This window comes from Anopheles bellator, chromosome 1, assembly GCF_943735745.2.
Source record: "Anopheles bellator chromosome 1, idAnoBellAS_SP24_06.2, whole genome shotgun sequence".
Taxonomy (NCBI): domain Eukaryota; kingdom Metazoa; phylum Arthropoda; class Insecta; order Diptera; family Culicidae; genus Anopheles; species Anopheles bellator.
Window position 1 is genome coordinate 26881883 of NC_071285.1, and position 6177 is coordinate 26888059.

Here is a 6177-nt window from a genome sequence, read left to right on the forward strand (position 1 = left end):
GGCGGCCGGGAGTGGGCGAATTTATCACGTCATCATCGGTGGTCAGTCCACCGAGAGGCGGCAGAGGGCGGCGGCAGTGACGGAAGTTCCGTTCCAATCAGATGAAATGGATAGCGGATGGTAAAGGATTTAATTTGGCTTATTATGACCATTCCGGACGTGCGGCGTGCGGACAGGGGAAATTGATTGGTTCCTTTTATCTCCGGCTGTGTGTGTGCGTGCGCAAGCGTTCCGATGCAATCCATCCGGTGCGTCCGTTAGTGTGGTCAGTGAAAGTTGTACGAATATTTACGACCTCCCGGACGCCCGTGTGTAAGGACCCCTTGGTCAGTTGGCTTTCGTCAAAACCGAAGCTGGGGACAGGACTCGGGGCAGGCAGCCCTAGCCCCGGTCCGTTTTATGACGCCCAACACCCAGACGGGAAAAACACACAAATACGATCGGCGTTCGTTGAACGGATCATAAACGAATTGATGGTACGGGTGGCACTTGTGGCGGGTGCTCGCTCAGTTAACCGATTAATGTGAAAACTTGCGAAACGTGTTTGCTGGGGCTCTCAAACGGAATCTACCCAGTCCTTCCCTCTTTCCATCGCGCTTCGTCGTCCGCCTTGCTCATGACATGACCAGCTCACCGGAGCCTGGCGAGACGAAGAGGAACTGCTAGACAGCACGGTCTCCATTGTCTCACCACAGGGCGGTTTCTCTATTTTCTCTCCACACGTAAGGGTCCAAAGATCAATCTGAGTATCTTCCTCGACACGAGAAGTTAGTGAAACATTTTTATCAAACCCTGCAGAATTACCTGTTGACCGTTAGCACTCTAGCGCGAATCACCCTTGAATCTAGGGTAGGTGAAGCTCGAGACGGCTTCGAACTTTCGGTCTTCTGTTCGGTCACCACGAATGCGTATGGCTCTATTAAAGCATGGCCCAGTTAGAAGTCGGGAACAATTGCATTAGCTCTATCTCTGGGTTGGTTTGACTTAGGAAACATATCAAGGTGTCAAATTGAAGGTATTTTATTGTACTTTAAGAGAAAAATTTCAGAAATTTATTATGTCGGTCATCGGATGAAATCACGAACTTTCTTTGGAATGCACGCTATAATTTTCTGCACAATCTTCTGGTCCACCTCAGCGGCTAATTTAATCCAATTTCTCGCCATCTCTACAGCATCCCACATCACCTTTCCAGTATTTTTCAACTTCCTATTGATTGTTGCCCAATAATTTTCGATTGGGTGGAGTTTAGGGCAACTTGGTGGGTTGATATCCTTTGTGATGAAATCCACCTTATTGTAAAATTATCACAGAACTACATCCCTGCTGTAGTGGCAGCTTTCCAAATCAGGCCAAAACTTTACCTTTGTGTGACTTAATAAATGATAGAACTCGCTTTTTAAGGCACTCTTCCTTGTATAGAGTTGAGTTCATCGTCGTGTTTGTGATGAAAACCTTGATTTCTGTCCACAGGTGCAAATTCCTTGTCATATCATTAATTTTTACGCAAATTTATTGGCGAATAGAAATTTGATCTTGGAGGGGACATTCCCCGTGCCGTGGCGAGATAAAATTTTGGTCTAGGAAGCCGTCCAAAATTAAATTTCACGTATGTTTCGTCGTCCATAAGCAAGCATCCTTTGTACCTCGTCATAACCTTCTCGTACAACTAGAAGCGCGTGTTTTAATGACTAGATTTTGTGTAAGTGTCCTTTTTGTATGCTTACATGCAAGGAAAAAGCAGTAGCCTCTTCGTAGACAGATCTCCCGGGCAGTACTTTTGCTGATACCATATTTTTTGCAATATCCCGAACCGAAAGTCCAGGATTTGCCTCGATTGATCTTAAAACCTTCCAGTTCAGCTGCCGATTGTATGTTCCACTACGACGTCTACTCTGAATCTTTCAATCTACGGTAATGGGTTCCCAGAAACGGTAAAGCACAGCATATATAGTTGATTTTGCGAAGTTTAGTGTTTTTGAGATTTTTAAAGTAGACCACGTGGTGTTTTCGACGTGATTGTGTAGAATTATTTTTCTTCTTTCGAGTTTAATTAAGCATAACTTTCCATAAACTCCACGTATTAAAATGAAACTTTCAGCACTGAAAGTTGAATGTTTACTGAAGATATGACTATCAACACTTTTGATATCTGACCACCACAGGCGCTGCTAGAAATCATGCAATTGTTCCCGATTCTAAGTGGGCCATGCTTTATTGGTAAGGATGCTGGCGGTGGTGCCACCAGCGATATGATCTTGTTCTCGTTTAATTGCTGACCGAAAGTGTTCGCAACTTGCTCAAACTCCATGTAAGGCAGAACTACATCGGAGAGCCTTTGCCATGTAATGTATATGTCATCAACATAGAACAGGATCTGGCTTCAGGATGAGTTTTTAGCTTTTCTTGCTTATTTTTTTTTCTCTACTCAAAGTCACATGGTGCTAACTTAGGTGGCTTCGGAACGACATGGGTCAAGTTTGCGTCGAAATGATGCAAAAATATCACGCTTTTGGCACCAATCGACATTTAATTTCGCTGAGACCCAAGTGGTCACTCAAAATGGTTTCCACTGATCCTTTCGATAATCCAACAAGGTCAGTAAGGTCTCGGGCTACCCATCGATGATTTTGGAGCACCACTTCTTTGATTTTATTGATGTGTAGCTCATCAGTAGATGTTGATGGTCGTATGTTCCTTTTGCAACCTTTTCAACTTTTGTGGCAGCCGAAATTTCATTCCTCAAACAAAACTTAATGGAACTGAGTTTTTCAACAGTTTCTGACATTATAGGAAACCAAAGTTTCCAAAGGACCCGTATCGCAAACACTAGTATTTTGACGTAAGTTTGACACAAATGTTGATGACAGTTTTTTCCAACCTAGAAATTGGCATTGGTTTATTTGTTTCCTGTATTAGTTATTTATTTTATTAGGGTTTTATAGTTTCCTTTCTTAATAAATGGTTCATTTTGTTACGCTTGTTTCCTGTGCCTCGTGGTCCTGGGCAGCGTTTCGCTTAATGTTCCATTATTCAGATGTGCCCTATTTTATTGTGCCCTCCCCAACGGAATACATTCCCAACCTGTCAGCGCCATTAATAAGTCGTTAAAATTTAATAAAAAAAGATGCTCCCACCATTGGCGCTGGTGGCGCGAAATAGAAAATCGGGCACCCGGAACGCCGAGAAAAAAAGGGTTCTCGAAGCCCGTCCAGGCCCAGACCTCAGCCAACTCCAAATCTGCCTTCGGTCAGCCGTGCCGGTCAGGGGCCCGCTAAAGGCACAAAACTTATACACCCCGTTCGGTTGCCATTAAACAATTAAGCCATAAAACCCCTCGTCGTCCACAGGCCGCTCGGCTGTGTGGCGGTGAAGTGGCAGCAAAAAAAACCGTAAAATCCGTAGCCTTCGAGCGTCCAGACCAGATAGCGTCTTCCTATCGCATTGACGCGCCCGTGACCATTTGCTACCCGATCCAATTGGCGACCGGAACTGTCGGCGGCGGCGGCCGAACAGTTATTGCTCAAAGTAAGGTTTTTACGATAATTTATGCTCTCGGAAGTCGGCAGCGGCCCGCCGGTTCTGCGGGTCCCGTGTCTGGCGCGGACGCTTTAATGGCGGTTCTTGGGCTCTTGTTTTGCGGTTGGCAGCCGAGAACCGCACGACAGCAGCAGCAGCTTGACGGGCGCCCGGAAGCACCCGGAATCGAAATAAGTTCTCTAATTTAGGGGCTCGTAAACGGCGCGAGATGCTCTGATTTTCCGGATGCTGCTGCTGCCGCCCAGGGAACCGGAGGCCACCTGGGACCCGAACCCGTCTGCGGCTCGTTTCTGCCATCGTTTAAGGCCATCATCATCTCTCGACGTCGATGGTCCTTGAACGCAGCGAAATATGGGGCCGTGGCCGTGGGCGGCTTCGGCTCATATTTTGCGAGCCCAACCGCGGGCGGAACAATGAAGGAGAGGGCCTCCAGCATCGATCGCATCGCATTTTAAACACATCCGTTTTCCCTTCGACCCGCCTGCCCGGCATTCGTCGGCATCCGGACCTGATTGGTTGCAGAAGACTGCAATTTTTACGATCGGTTAAGAAGTTTTAATCGGTTAATGATCGATGGAGGTGGTAGATTCTTCGGTGGGTGGGTCCTTCCGGTTTCGCATACGATGCCCGCACTAACTCTTTCTCTCTCTTCCTCTTGGTGGCCAGGTGGCAGGCGGAGATTGCCGAGAACGACGAGACGAAAGTATCGCACAACGTGACGAACTTCGAGTTTCTGTACGAACCGTTTTATGTTGCACCCGACACGGTGCCACCCCACGACGAGCGGTTCCTTGGCTACGGTTACACGCGCAACACGCAGGTGAGTCCCTCTAATTGTTATTATTGTTACATCCGCTCAAGGGCCAGCCCTTGGCCTAACGGGGCTGATTATGCTTGATAAGGAGGGCCGATTAAGAGGGAGCCAAACAATCATTAATGCCGTTAAAGTAAAGCTCGCACCGTGATGCTCAGAACCGGGTGGTAGGTTTTTGCATAAAGTAACCGATCCCTTTCCGCTGCCCCTCAACAATCGACACCGGTGGATGTCTGTTTGGTTTCTATTATTTTAAATGTGTTTTCATTCAATACATCGGAATACCGCAGCGCGGAACACCCACACGGGGTCCAATTGACTTTGAATTTTAATTTGCATTACCCTGTAAAAATCATTTGCATATAAATGAAACATTGAGTGACTCGGTTATTGCGGGAAACGTGTTGCGCTGTAAAGGCGCTTGATAAGGACACGATGTACAAATACACAACATCCTTTATACTCGCTCTGGTTGAATGAAGTGCCAAGAGAACTGAACTCAGAAACTTCACGAAACTCCATCATAGCTATGCAATTTTGTAAATTTATCGAACAAGTTTGCTGCAGTCAGCCGGGATCGTCTTCGATCGTGATCGTTTATTGGAAAACAACGTTTTTTAGCTCATTTAGAACTATATTTACTCAGGGAACGGTGTGGAAATGCTCTACCTGATTGTCTCGTAAGGAAAATACAAACTTTGAGTCGTGGTATGCGTAGAGGTCCGAAACAAGTCAAGGATTAAGTGGCTCTAGATTGATGCTGAAAAGGGCCATTGGTCTCTGAAACTTGAAAAACACGCTGAAAAGGAATCGAAAGTAGTGAAAGTAGCTACTCTGGGTAATTTTGGTCTTGAAATGGACCGTTGGGCATTTAGCCCAACTGGTGTCTTATCGCATTGGGTCGCTAAGGGAACGTATAGTTCCGGAGTCCTTCGAGATGAAACAAAGCTCCATGCTGAAAACTCACAAATGATAATAGCAACACCATCCGCTGTTCACCATCGGCGATCATAAACGGTTGAGGCTTTCACTTCTATGCCAATCAACTACGATGAAGCTACTTGAAGCCTTAGGCAACGTTAAGCGGTGCTTCTGCCGAGAAATTCAGAGGACGTCAGAAGATGTTCAGAAGAACAATCGAAAACATGAAGGACGTGGAGTAAATAGTGTTGGTCAATCGTCGAATCACCATCGGGAGGACACTGAGAGGAGACCTACGATTGGGCCCCGGTTTTCTTTTTTGTACCAACATTTTCGCCATAATAAGGTTCAATTGGGCCCAACGTTGTTTAATTTCGACCATTGCTTACGCGCGAAGCTTTAGCCAAGAACAACACGCTCATTAGACCGCTACCACCGTATTCCCCAGAGTTTCCCTCCTGTGAATACTTAATCTTGTTTTCTTTTGATTTTTAACTTTTTCTATAAATAAAATGGGTTTTTGGCAAAAAATTCCGAGAGTTCTAACGATTTTTAAACAGGCTTCTTCCGTAGCTCATGTCAGCATTAGATTCGATAGTTTCTTGGATCGGTTCCGTTTGCAGTGTAGAGGCCCGGATTGTAGGGTCTAATGAAAGCAATTATAACAAAGGGCTTGTCCCTGCTGTGAATATGAAAAAAAAAGAATTATATAAGCAGGTGAACACAATAAAATTTGTATCAAAAATATCTCGACCTGTGAGCGAGTGAGACCTGTGGTGGTCCACGAAATTAATTGCCGTTAAAGAGCAGAGGTCTCTCACGTTCCCTACCGCGGTTTGCTCTGGTTTGTTCACTACGGCCAGCGCAAAAGTTTTCGTTTCTTCGATCGATCGTTGATTTTC